At 33.6% G+C, this 15,412-nt stretch overlaps 1 long non-coding RNA gene across 2 annotated transcripts in view; it reads left to right on the top strand.

The window, feature by feature from the left end:
• LOC135967082 (uncharacterized) overlaps window positions 1–15,412 on the top strand; it is a 1,183,085-nt gene that overhangs the window by 633,202 nt on the left and 534,471 nt on the right. The gene's annotated exons all lie outside the window — the stretch shown is intronic.

Below are 15,412 nucleotides of genomic sequence, written 5' to 3'. Positions count from 1 at the left end.
AAGCAGGCACCAATGACTTACTGAATGTGCAATCTCTTCATCTTCCTTTTTGAGGGTTCCATCACGATCCATTGCAGTGTTCCTCACATGGGGCACCACCTGCCACCAAGTCTGTCCTGCAGACTCTGGCCAAGTGACAGATGAAAGAAGTATGCTGACACAGGTATTTTGCTTGACAGCCCAGCTAGGGGACTGCACCGCTTCGCACCACTGACAGGAGTGCAGCCCCCATAAGCCAGCCATGCTCACATTTATTTTAGTACAAATTTAATGAGAAAAGCTTGGAGCAAACACAATTTGTGGGTAATTAACATTGTCAACCCCCAAGTAGAGAGCAGTCCTGCATGCAAATAATCAAAGGTTGGTTTCTGGAGACATAAGTAAACAGATTTATCTAGATATGTTCCTTTATATTCCCTTGTTATGTACCCTTTGTTCTCAGTCTCTGGATAAGAGAATTTAACTACCTTCAGCTATAATTCTCTCCCAAAGCTTTTGCAAAACCTCTCAGCCTTCCAAAAAGGTTTGCATCTTTCCTATAATTTTTCCCACCACCCTGACCAATCTCCTACAGAGCAGGTGCAACCTATTGAACTGGGTCCTCCTTCCCCCAACCACCAAAGGACCAAGTCACAAAGTAGAATCTCTACTCCAGATGCAGAAAGCTAAGAATTCTGTGGCTCTATCCTGTCTCTAACTCGCTTATAAAGCCAAGATTCCACACCTGGAGAGGTGAGCCAAACAGCCTAGAGATTATTGTCACTGCCCAGGACTGTTCTCATAAGGCAGCTGTGGCATTTTGAGAGAAGCCACTATTCCAACTCCTAGCTTCTCATCAGTGACTTCAAGATTTTGCCCAGTGGGGAAAGGCAGTCCTAAGAATAGAGAGTTCTGAAGCTTGCCCCAAAGGAACTAACTTCATTTGAAACTGTGTGTGGGAAAATTCAAGTCTGGAAATTTTGGGGATGATCAATTTAAATATGCTGGTACAAGAGCAAAATCTTAAACCACGTGTCAGCAAATTTACCAGAACAAATCAGGGAAAGAATGGTGAAAAGTCTTCCTGGGGTCAAATCAAATTGATCTCAAAAACTATCTCTGCAAAGGGGCACAGCTTTAATTGGCTAAAACTGTGGAATGATTATGTCACAGGACAATGTAGAAATCAAAAGAGCAATGCGATAACAATAGGGAGGCCCAACAGCTGGGTACAGTAACAAAAGGGGCAGACGTCAGCTTTAGCTATTTGAGATGTTTTGTGGCTCTCACAAACTTTAGGATATTTTTTTCTATTCTTTTGAAGAATGCTGTTCGTATTTTGACAGGGATTGCACTGAATCTGTAAATTGCTTTGAGTAGTATTATCATTAAACAATGTTAATTCTTCCAATCCATGAGGATGCAATGTATTTCCATTTTTTTGTTACCTGTTCAATTTTTCTCATCAGAATTTTATAATTTTCTTCATATAGATCTTTCACTTATTTGGTTAGATTGAGTCTTGATATTTTATATTTCTTACAGCTATTGTAAATGGAATTGCTTTTCTGATTTCTTCTTCAGATTGTATGCTGTTAGCATGTATAAATGCTACTGACTTTTGTGTGTTGATTTTTTATATCTTTACTGAATTTGTTTATCGATTCTAACAGATTTTTTTTTTTTTTTGGTACAGTCTTTAGGTTTCTCTAGGCATGAGATTATCTGTGAATGAAGCTAATTTGACTTCTTTCCCTATTTTATGCCTTTTATTTCTTTTTCTTGCCTGATTGCTTTAGCCAGAAATTCTTCTAGTATGTTGAATAAAAGTGGTGAAAGTAGGCATCCTTTTCTTGTTCCACATCTTAGAAGAAAGGCCTTCAATTTTTCCCTGTTCAGTAAGTTGTTAACTGTGACTTTGTTGTATATGACCTTTATTATTTTGAAGTATGTTCCTTATTTACTCAGTTATTTATTTATAGTATAAGGGAGCCCTTAATGACTGTATGTCAACTTATTAGATAATATATAAAATGGAAAAATTCCTAGAAAAATATAAACTACTGAAATCAAAGCAAGAAAAATAGAAAATCTAAGTTGAGTTAAAACAGGTAAATATATTGAATTTTTAAGCAAAAAAAAATCTCTGATAAAGAAAATCTCAGGCCCAGGTAGCTTCACTGGTGAAATCTAGAAAACATTTAAAAAATAATTAATAGCAATTCTTCACAAACTCTTCCATAAAATACAAGAGAAGCGAACATCTTCCAAGTCATTCCAAGAGATCAGTATAACCCTGATATGAAAACCTAAAAATACTTACATATAAGTATATCAAGATAAACACAAGATTTATTTACTGAAAACTGTAAAACATTGTTTAAAGAAAGTAGATCAAAATAAATGAAAATATATTTATTTTCTCCATGTTCGTGAGTCTGGAGGTTTAATCTTGTAAGGAGTCAATATTCCCCAAATTAACCTATCAACCTAGTCCTTATTAGAACTTTTTTTGAAGAAATTGACAAAGTGATCCGAAATTTTATATAGAAATTGAAGTGATCAGGAATAGTAAAAAGATCTTGATAAAGAAGAACAAAGAGGGCTCACAGTTTCTGATTTCAAAACTTGTTATCATTCTACAGTAATAATGTCAGTATGGTCTGGGTGGGGTGACTCATACCTGTAACCACAGAACTTTGGAAGGCTGAGGCAGGATTATTGCTTGAGCCCAGGAGTTGGAGACCAGCCTGGGCAACATAGTGAGAGCTTGAATCTATAAAACATTAAAAAAAAAAAAAAAAGTCGCCAGGCATGACAGCACATGTCTGTAGTCCCAGGTCCTTAGGAAGCTAAGAAGAGAGGATCACTTGAGTCAGGAGGTTGACGCTGCAGTGAGTCATGATCACACCATTGCACTCTAGCCTGGGTAACAAAGCAAGACTCTGTCTCAATTAAAAAGAAAAACAACAAACCCACACACAATATGATGTTAATATAAGGAGAGATACATGGATCAATAGTATAGAATTGGATCCAGAAATAAACCCATGTATCTATGATTCATTATTCTTAGACAAGGTGCTATGATTATTCAATTGGAAAAGGTGGTTTTTTTCCACAAATGATACTGAGACACCTGGGTAACCATATGCATGAGAATGAAGTTGAATCCATATCTCTTAATCTTTATAAAAATTAATTATTTTCTTTACATGTTTACATTTGAAAAAATTTTTAATCTATAGGAAGTAAATGAGTGGTTGCTTAAGGCTGGCAAGAGGGTAAGCAGGATGCGAGTGACTATTTATGGGCATGGGGTTTCTTTTAGGGGTAATAAAATGCTCTAAAATTGATGGTAGTACCACACTGTGAATATGCAAAAGAGGTATTGAATTGTACACTTTAAATGTGTGAATTGTATGGTATGTGAGTTATATCTCAGTAGACTTGGGGAAATATATCAAACACACACACACACACACACACACACACACACACACACACACCCTTAGAGTTTATCCCATGGATGCCGAAGGTTGATGCTATTCAGTACTCAAATAGTCTCTCTTCCTACTCTTTCCTAAAACTATCCTTTTCTTCGAGGTGAAATTATTATTTGGTGCTGTTTAATCTTCCCAAAGCAATTTTTAAAGTCCTATTTAAATAATTTGTGTATCTTTCCTTTCTGTAGATATTCCCAAGGGAAATGTAAGAGTCTGTATATGAACAAATAATTATTTCATTATGCATAAAGAAATAAAATTGCGTTATTGGCAATAGAATTTAAAACAGCAAATCTTGGTTGACTTCTTCCCAAAGGTTAGTTTTGGCTATTTTTTTCCCCAGATGAGTTAGTAAGTGATTTTTACTGTCAGAACAATTATACACCTGTCAGGAACGATGATTCTATTTCTTCTAATTGATCTCCAGTGAATTCTTTGCACTATTACATAGTTCTGCTGTTAAGAAAAACACCAATGGTAAAACAAGCAAACTACTGCAAAAGGCAAAGAAAGCAGTGTAACCCGATAATTTGCTATCTGGGACTATGTGGTCATTAGCTTTGATACAGAAAAGTTTCCTGTCATTTTGAGATCCCTTATAACTGAGTCATTAACTTGTAATAGTTATTTTATTAAAAGCATTGTGTTTCCTTCAAGCAGCATCACTTAAAGTGAAAATTATTTGACTGAAAACCAACTGAAACTTCATAGCACCCCTGCCTTAAATATGCTGATTTTTAGTTAACATTTCATTGTATAGAGAAATGCATTGGTACCCAACAGAATAAAAGCATAACCACAAAAAGGAGCTATCAAGGTGCATAGCACCAACCCAATGCTTTTCTCTGTATTTCCTGGAATTTATTCACCCTTCAGTGTTGCAGAATCCTTCATCTTCAAACTTTGCTCAACATGCAATACTGGGGAAATGGATCAAAGCGATACTCAAATGCCAAGTAATGTCTTACTTTTCTGTCTTTTACCTGCGATAAGCTTTCTCCTCTTCCCTGACTGATGAACTTCTGTTCATTCTTCAAAACTCAACACACATCCCCGTGAAGGTCTTTATAACCCCTCGAAACCACATGCCCACCCCATTAGCAATCAACATATATTCATCTTTATTGTGGCACATCTCAGACTAAGTGATATGCTATCGCCAGTGTTATATTTCAAGTTTACCACAGTTCTTGGTCTATGGTATATTACACAAAAGAATTCTCTTTCTTTTCCTGAAAGTCAGCTTAACATTTTTTTTTCTTTCTTTGCCTGTTTCTACTATCCATTCGTTTCCACTTTTTATTCTTTATTTTCTTAATGCATCCTTTGCTTCTCTGTCTAAATTTTAAGTTTCCTGAAAATAAAAGAGTGTATTTTCTAACATTATGGCATTTCTATGAAGAATCTAAAGGAGAGAAAAAACTCTTCAATTTATGTAGCAGTTTATGGTTTAATTACTGCCCTTCTATTTGACTTTAAGCATTTGTAGTAATCCGGTGATGTTATCCTATTTTGCTCCTGGGGAAGCAGAGCTCCATCATTTGTCCAGACTCACATTTGGCCAAATGCGAATGTGATTTCAGAATTGGTAACTTAAAATTAAATTTTCTTAATCCAGCCCAGGGCCTACCTCCTGTGAACAAAGAATTTGTTTTCAATTATGTATTTATTGAAAAGGCCAGCAAGTGTGACCAAATGGTCTTATATCATTATAAATTATGAGTGTATTTAAATCAAAACACATTTTATTGTGATTGTTCGACAAATACTCAATTGTAGAATATTATTTGAACCAGCAAAATACTTGACACAGTTACAAAATATAAAATAGTTTCTGTCTTTGCGTGTTTTACAGGTTAGGTGCTATACCTATTTTTAGGAGAAATAGGTAAATCACAGTCTAATCTTATAAAAAGACTAATCTTTGATATTTTTCACATAAAAATTACATATATTGACTGTAGAAAATTGAGAAAGTACAAAAATATATAAAGCCATTAAGTCAAGACTAAACTGTAAACATTTGGTATATTATATTTCAGATTTGTTATTAATACCCATATTATATTGTTAATATAAGTTGTTTAATATTCTCAACAGAATTTTGGGGGGCCTAGGAAAGATGGTCATTCAGAGGTGTATTTCTTAAATTATTATTTACTGTCAGTATTACAATTAGAAATCTAGCTCTTCATTGTGTTTTAAATTCATTTTGCTAACATTTAATAAATTTATAATCTGGCATATTTTTAAAAGTTATTTCTAAATTGTCTTTGATAATATTAGTCCCAGTAACAAAGGCTTTCAAGATCCTTCAATTACTTTACATTGAATTTATGAATTTAATGTACTTGATTTTCATTTTTAAGTACTTTAATTTTTCAACTTAAAAAAAAAAGACTTTGTAAGTACTTAAATTTAATGAGTTACATTCACAAATATGAGAAATCTCAAGTTCTCTTAAATACAAGCTTAGCAAGATTTCCATTAAAAGTCACAACTAAATTAATTACTCCGTTACATATGCTTTTATTTTTGTTTTTTGAGATGGAGTTTCGCTCTTGTTGCCCAGGCTGGAGTGCAATGGGGCAATCTCGGCTCACTGCACCCTCTGCCTCCCGGGTTCAAGTGGTTCTTCTGTCTCAGCTTCCTGAGTAGCTGGGATTACAGGCACCCACCACCATGCCCCACTAATTTTTTGTATTTTTTAGTAGAGATCTCCTGACCTAGTGATCTGCCTGCCTCGGCCTCCCAAAGTGCTGGGAATACAGGCATGAGCCACCGCACCAGGCCAACATTTGTTTTTAAAGAAGGATGTAAACTCAGCGAAATGACAATTCAAATTCTTGGTAGAATTCTAAATCTCTACTTGTATCATAGTCTTGAGACTTAGCATATGTAAAATCTTTGTAAATGCTAGAATTATTATCTATGTTGTGTTAGTATCATTCAACACAATGCTTGGCGTATTGCAAATACTTGGTTACATTTCTGCCATGTGAATTAATAAATGGATTAATATAATTGGCATAGCCTATTTAATATCTATATTGTAACCAAATATGCCGACCATTTAATGTATGTGAATTTTTAAAATGAATGTGGAATGATTTTATTTTTGTTTTGTTTTTAGCATCTATTTAATTCAGAAAGCAATAAGACTTTGGGCATATTTTTCAAGAATTAATGGTCAGTCAATGAGGACTAATAACTAGCAACTTCTTGTGCACTCAACTCCTTCCTCTGATCATTAATCCTGCAGGGATTCTTTATGCCTTGATCATTATAGTTTAATAAGAGATGCCTATGTTACAGGAGGAAGCATAAAAAATGAAAGATCACCAGACTTCAACATCTGAGACCCAAACATTCACAAGACTCCATATTAATCAACTCTGGAGAGCAATATCTAAACTCAATGATGAGCAGAGAGAGAGGAGTTGATTGATTCCTTGAAACAATTCTGTTTTGATAACCCCTTGATGTTGGTTTGACTCGTGCTCCTGCCATCATGAAGCCTCCTATTGTGTGAATTAATTGAAACCTTACAAAATGGTGTCACTTGAATCGCATTACTCCTGCCTGATTGCAAGCAACTCTAATTTCCAATGTCAAGATCACATTTCACTTCACAGTTATATGGATCACAACATGAAAGGGATTAATTTCTGGTTGATTACCCTCTGCTGCTATAACATGAAATGCAATTCATAGCAAGTGGGCTCTTTGCATGTTTGCTAATCTGCCACATTGGCAATTGTTTTGAGGATCCTCTGAAGAATTCTAATGAGCATTTAAAAGAAAGTATATTTATGAAATATAAGCCAATGATGCAAATAATGTTAAAAATGGTATTTTGTGAGATTATGTATATTTGTGTGTGTGTGTGTTTACAGGATAAATTCAATCAATACTCTTGCAGGTTGCTGGACACAGTATTCAGTATACGGTGCATTCAGATAAACCTTTTGGGGGATGTAAAAATTTAGGAAATAAAATTGTGACAAGTGATATCCCAATGTAACAAATAGAGTGTTGAATAGCAAAGTTCCTTAAAGTATCCGAGAACTCCTATAATGAGAGGTAATGGTATCGCTGGGTCAATCTCTACAACCAAATTTAGAAAGTTAGAACGTTCACAGGGTATTATCATAAGGCAAAAATTTATTAAATTTGAATATTTGAAGGAACTTGCAAGATTCCACCAAGCATACACACGTAAGGCTTTTATTTAAAGGCAAAGGATATATATGGCAATAGAAAGATAGTATAGTCAGATATCATTGGTAGAAAAACATTCTTAAAAGCTTAAGCTTTCTAGGGTCCTTATATATACATGGAAACCTTTTGTCTACGGACTGAACTGCCAAGAACTGTGCTGTGAAATCTTGGCTTCAAAAGAACTCAAAGTAGAAATTTCTAGTGAGTTTTCCCACCTCCTGTCACAGACACAAGCCAGGCTGTCTGTTCTGTTGTACCATATGAAGCCATCAGTAAACAGACTGACCATGCCCCATCTTGGTGGAATTTCAGATTTTAACAAGAACATGATCAATTACACTGCCAGTTATTTGACCAATAGTCAAAACCACACATCCAGACATTACACAAGATAAGCACAGAGTTTACCCAGTCCAGTTGTAAAATAACTCTGTTCTTTAAAAATAGTAGCAGTAATGATAATAATAAGTAGCTGTATTACTTATCTATTGCTACTGTAACAAATTGCTACAATCTTAATTACTTAAAAAGCAACACAGATTTATAGTTCTGGAGACCAGAAATCCAAAGTTGTTTCTAAATAACATACGTAAAAGGCCTAATAGAGTTTGTTCTATCTTACATGCTAAACAAATGAGAACATTTCATATCATTTTTGGGATCCTCAGAGTACGATATTCAACTATTTAAACTAATATTGTATCTTGTGTTTGTCAACAGGTGAATCTTAACAAAACTTAAGATTCAATTCCCTTTAGTTGTCCTGTGTGTTTAATTATAGTATTTTAAAAAAATCAATCATTATATTTATAGGAACTCATATATGAGACTTCTTTATCCCCTCCCCACCACATGCATGCACACAAAATATATCTTTCCCTTGGTTAATCCACTTTTACGCAATACCAACACAACTGCCTTAACACTGAGTAATTCAGTAAAACAACAAGAATAATTTGGGTCCAGAAAACATTCACAGACCGTATTGACTTAAGGAATTGTGTGGATATTTAAGTAAGATCTCTGAAAACTAGGACCTTGCTTAAAGGGAGATAATCTTCTGTTTTTCATTGATTAGGATTTTGTTTTAGGCAAAAAGCAATGAGTCAATGTTTTAGAAAACCTATAGAAATTCTTATAATTTTATAAATAAGAATCAGAATATATTCCCCTTTAAGAGGTCCACTATTAATTTTCTCTTGTCCTAATACCTTTATCATCTTTGAAACATTGTAGTTAACATACCTATGGATGCATTTCATCAGCTTTTTATGAGTCTGACAAATTTGCTCCTAATAAACTATAGCGAGTATTTATCCAACTATCTACCACTATGTTGTGTCAATCACCGGATTCTTTACATTTTTTTAAACTGAAAAGAAATTTTGTTTATCGTTTGTTTCAAAAATGTAAAAGGGCTCAGCAGGCAATTTGCATATGTCACTAGTTTAACTGAGCAAGGATTAGCAAATTAAATCTTAATTAGCTAATTTCTGCATAACTTTAGGGAAATTATATGCTTTGTGCAGATGACAGGTGGGAGGTAAGACATTTAGCTTGCATTGAATTGAAGTCTTCCTTGACTTTATGAATTTTAATAGAAAAATAACATTTAACAGTTAAAATATGTGTCAAACTGAATAGAGCCTATCTGGAGTCACTAAAATACGAAATTATTTTTTGAAAGAAAATCAGGGATAAGCATTGAAGTATTCCTAATAATGCGTATGTAAGAAATATTTTGAAATTAAAAGGGAATTTTTTTCAAACAGATTTTATGGTTTATAGTATGTGTTCTGCCTTATAATATAATAATTAATGGAATGTGAATAATTCACAGTTTGCACATATAGTTACAATAAAGTCACAGTATTAAATCTGTACATGGGAGAGTAGGTAGAGCTGTACCACAGTACTTATAATTGTACCAACTCACATGAGCAGGGGACTTGTGTGGCACACAGCAGTCTTCTGATCCTTTGGCCTGATGCCCTCAAGGCCAGCTTCACCTTTGTGCTGCTTCCTGTTTCTAGACTGTTCTGTCTCTACTCTCCACATTTAACCTTGTTATCAGATGATCCCTTAAAGTTCCAGCTAAACATCTGTGTACAGGAGGACTTTACTTATCCTGCTCTCTCTTACCAATGATGTAACTCCCTTCTGTGCCTCCATAGTCCCATGTGTACCCGGTTTTTTCAGTCATTTCACTAATCACAGTATACTACAATTGCTAATTCACTTCATTCTCCTTACAAGACCCTTGAGAGCAAGAACTATATTTGATCCACCTTTGCATCCTTTCAATAGGGATTTGTTGAATAAATTAAGAAAGGAACCTTTACTGTCATATTTTAACCACCCAATTTCAGTTTATTTCAGTTCTTTGATTCAAAATCATCCTCAAAATCATTTTTGAATGAAAGTAATGAGTTTAATATTTTATTATAAGGACAAGTTTCTGCGACTTAGCATTGCGTTGTTTATTCTAGGCATACTCATCTAAGTCATGACATGCTTTAATGAATTCTGTATTCCAGTAGACACTAAGGTCAACGAAAGCAGAAACTTTGTTTTGGTAGCTGCTTTATCCTCAAAGCCAAGAACATAGCCTAGGACGTAGCAGGTAGGTAATCAGTAAATCATTTTTGAATAAATAAAGGAATTATTTAATGAAATATAAAAGCCAAGAAAAGACAGGAAGGAAGAAAGGAAGAAAAGAAGGAAGGAAGGAAGGAAGAAATGGAGGGAGGGAGGAAGTGAAGCATTACCAAACTTATAAAGGGCAGACCATTACTTGATTTATTATCTAACAGGATGCTCAAGAATGACAGGCACTTGTTATATATATTTTTGTTAAGCAAATAAATGAATGAATAATATTGAATATGATAATATGGATTAAAATTTAGTTCAGGCATTTAAAATGATTTTTATGGGTGCAGTTTTAAAAATCAGTTTTATGAATTTCTGCTTCAAGTACTTGTAATATTTCATAGGAAGATCTAATACTTATCCTGACTACCACATTTTCTCTTCAGTTTTTCAATTTCTGCTTATAATTTTATTCTAATAGTTAATTCTGTAAAGGACACTATACATTTTATTTCTGTAATAGATATGTGTATTGTATATGTTATTCAGACATTTTATTTTTGCTAAATAGTTCTTTCTACTGTCATGTTTGATAAGTTTGTAGTTATTTCCATGTGTTTGTCTCTAACTGTGCATAAATAGTTTTGTCTTTTTGCCCTTTGATGAAAGCAAAGGAACCTTATTGCTTCTGATATGGAATATGAATTTAATTTAAATTAAATGAAGAAATAGCCTTGATATGTTGGTTTTCAAAATGCATGTCAACATTTAGCATTTGGATATTCTATGTAAATGCAAGCTTTTAACAGAATTTCAATTGAACAAATTATAGTTTTGACTGTAATTTATGGGAACTATGTAAATATCTACAACTTATAGCCAGTGTTTCCTAAATTATTCATGAATTACTAATTACCCTCTTTCAGCCACAGGAGATGCAAATATATTTTCATAGAGAAGAAATACTAAAATCTCTAAGGGCCATTTGGTTAAAAATAAATAATGACATTGAATGCTTTACTAACAGAATGCGGCACTACTTTACATTGACCTGCTAATTTTTGATGTTTAATAAAACTATCCTCATTTAATAAAAATTGGAAATTTTAAGAAAATACCCTTGGAATGCACAGTTGGCCTTACATGAAGGCAGAATATGTGGTCATCTTTGTAAAAAGCAGCTCAGCACAGAGAACTTGAGTTTGATACCAAGCACATTTGGATTTGATTCCTGCTTCCTGCTTCACCCCTGACCCTGATTAATTCTAGGACCTTGGGCAAGTTGCTTAAATTCTAATTTAATGTTTTTTGTTTTTTGTTTTGAGACATAGTCTCTCTCTCTTGCCCAGGCTGGAGTGCAGTGGCACCATCTTGGCTCACTGCAACCTCTGCCTCCTAGGTTCAAGCAATTATCCTGCCTCAGCCACCCAACTAGCTGGGATTATAGGCATCCACCACCACACCTGGGTTTTTTGGGGGTTTTTTTTGTTTGTTTTTTTGTTTTTTGTTTTTTTTTGGTAGAGATGAGGTTTCATCACATTGGCCAGGCTGATGTCCAACTCTTGGCCTCAAGTGATCCTCCCTCATTAGCCTCCCAAAGTGCTGGGATTATAGGCATGAGCCAGTGCACCTGGCTTAAATTCTATAAGCCTCAGTTTCTTCATCTGTAAAAGTAATATAATAATATCTATATCAAAATGTTCACAAGTTTAATGAAATAATGTTGGAACATGGGTTCAGTGCCTGATACATAATCTATTGTTTTAAAGATGATAATTATGTTCATGAGGAAGATCTGATTTGGACTTAGTAAGAAAAAGTCGGATGGCCAAACACAACATTTCCCCTGATACCATAGTAACTAATATTAGATTTTACATAGTCACAATAATTAATTATAACAATGCTAATTTACTTAGAGGAAGAAAGATATAAAATTGCAAAGCTATAGCATTTTAGCATGTTGCTTCCTTATTAAATATTTAAAAATGGAAAAATACAGGATTTAAAATCAAAAGATCTGGACTTGAAAATGGGCTCTACTTAATAACTTGATAACTTTAAGATAATTAGGTGAGGATAGTAAGAAAATATGCCTGATAATGCTTTCATCATTCCAACAAACATGTATTGAGTCTCTACTAAGAAACCTATCTGTGACTTCTTTCCTTATGGTGTATAATATCTGTAAGGGAGATATTAATAAAAAATAATTTACCATAACATAATACTTACAAGGGTAAAAAACAAATTATAAACTAAAAATGGGTCAATACTTGGAAAAAAATTATTTTATCTTGAATTTAGTTATAGATTCTCAGAGGAGGCAACTAATGCTTGATCAAATGGAAAGGTATGTCACATTTTAAAATATAATGACTAAACATAAGTGTAACCACTCTCCCAAAGTTTATTCATGAATGTATTGTAACCTTCCCCAAATCACTTTATTAATCAATTTACCTATTACTATGTAGCCCTCCAAACCAGACTTATTCTAAAATTGATATGAAAATAATATTAAGAAAAACTCTAGAAAGAGAAAAACAATAAAGAATTAACCCTACTAGATATTAAGACATATTATATAAAATCTTATTATCAAAAGAATTGCATATTGGCACAAAAATAGGCAGATCAATGGACAAATTTAATTACAGAAAGAGATACAAATATATATGGTGAAGATAGCATCTCAAGTCAAGTGGAAAAATGAACTTTTAAATAAATGCAGTTGGACAACTGGGTAGCCTTTTAGAAACAGCTACAGTTGGATCCATCCCTAATATGGAGAACCAAGGAAAATCCAACTGAATGAAAAATTTAAATATGAACACAAAATCTTATAAATATTAGAAGGAAAAAAGAGGCTAATTCCTATATAATTCTGTAGTTAGGAACATTTTTCTATCTTTTAAAATCAGGAATCCATAAAAGACTGATAAGATAAAAACACCATAGTCAAAGTCAAATGAAAACCAGGGAAAGATATATTACTCAAAATATAGATTAAGTGGTAATTTTCATTTCAGATGAAAAACAGAAAATTATAGAAATTCACAAAAGACAATTGAAAAATATCTAAAACTATAAATAATGTACAGAAAAATATATAAATGGCTTATAATCATGGAAAATGATGCTAAACATAAATCATTATCTGAAAAAGTAAAATTAAAACCATATCGAGATGACACAACTATGAAAGTGGCAAAAACACAAAAGTTGAGCAATACAATCTATTGATGAGATTGTGGGAAAACTAGTACTCTGGAAACGTGGCCAGTAGGAGCACAAAATAGTACAGATGGTACAGAACACAGAGTAATTGTAGATATCTTCTAAAAATATGAATGCATTTACCTGTATACATGATAATCCAACCTCTGTGAATTTACCTTAGTGACACACTTGCATGTATATGAAATAACATATATTTAAGTTGTAAATTTCAGCATTTTAAAACTAATCACCAGTTAAATATACAATGGTCTAATCACTCTATAAAATATTTTGTTATAAAAAATAATAAGACTCTCCTTGAACTGACATGAAACATTTTCCAAAATTTACTGTTGAACTAAGAGAAAGGAAGAAAGAGGGGAACAAGGAGAGAAAGAGGGAGAGGAAGAAGGAAGGAGGGGAGCAAGGAACAAATACTGTGTGTGGTATTGATTTGGTCTATTTTGTGCTACTGTAACAGGGTACCATAGACTGGATAATTTATAATGAACGAAATCTTTTTTCTCACAGTTATGGAGTCTGGGAAGTCCAAAATCAAGGTGCAGGCATCTGGTGAGGGCCTTCTTGCCACATCATCACATGGCAGAAGGGCAAAGAGGCAAAAAAGGGCCAAACTTACCCTTTAATAATGACATTAACCCTACCCATGAGGGTGGAGCCTTCATGACCTATTCACCTCTCAAATGTCCCACTTCTTAATATTGTTACAATGTCAATTAAATGTCAACCTGAATTTTGAAAGAGATAAGCACTCAAATCATAGCAGATATGATGTCTTTTATATAAGAAAAAAAGTGAGAATAAATATTCATATTTACTTCTATCTACCTAAATATTTTAAATGAAAAGATACACAAGACACTAATTAAAATGATTATCTGTGGAAGAAAATGGAATGAGATCAACAGAAATAGGTGTGGGAGTATGAGGTCTCAATATATCAATTATGCTATTTTGTTTTCTCCCAACCCTTTATTTGTGTAACATTTTAAATCTTTCAAAAAATTGAAATAATAGTAGAATAAACACCTGTATATGTAGTATTTAGATTCACTAGTTGTTAACATTGTGCCACATTGGCTCATGGGACAGATGGAGGATCTCTTCAACATGTCCTTCCCATGTAAAAGAAGTTTGTCCAGAGAGGTCCTCTTTATCCCTTCGTTCCTTCTTTAATTCCTTTCTTCAACAAATAATTATTAAGCTGGTACAATGGGTAAAGAACTGTTCTAAGTGAGATGCCTTTGTAATCACTAGTGAACACACCTGATCAAAATCTCTGTATTTGCCATGCCTTTTCTTCATAGATATCTTAAGGTGATGAGGCCCATAATCACATAAAAATCTTATTTTTTCTCATGTATTTTAGGTCTTGAATTTTTCCCCTGAGACAACTATCCCAATTGGAAAAATAATGCAAAAGGGAAATGTGACTATTCTTTGTTGTTGTTGATACACAATTCTCAAAAGATACATTAGATGATCCCAATGAATGCATCTAGCAAGAAATTTAATAATCTTCTGAAATCCATGATGCAAACAGACATTTTCTTCAGGTAGAGAACAGAAGCTTCCTTTGTAGAGAATTGCTGTGTGGACAAATTCAGCTGCAGTTTCCTGCCATGCTCTTCAGACCTACATAACTCATATGATCATTTAAATGTATGAAGATGAGGGCTCTCCTAATAGTACAGTTTATGGAAGGCATCTTTCAAGGTGAAATTCAAGTGGTAAATCTGAATAGGAATTTCTAGATAACTTGCAAGATGACCTTCTAACCCGCAGAGTAAAGCTGTGTTTCTTGTACTTGCCTGGGTTTTAAAATATCTCCTTGGGGTTGGTTAATATATTGATTTTTTTTTTTTTTGCAT

Source organism: Macaca fascicularis, chromosome 14 (assembly GCF_037993035.2).
Source record: "Macaca fascicularis isolate 582-1 chromosome 14, T2T-MFA8v1.1".
Taxonomy (NCBI): Eukaryota; Metazoa; Chordata; class Mammalia; order Primates; family Cercopithecidae; genus Macaca; species Macaca fascicularis.
Note: the sequence above shows the minus strand (reverse complement) of the source record. Positions and strands in the feature narration are given on the sequence as shown.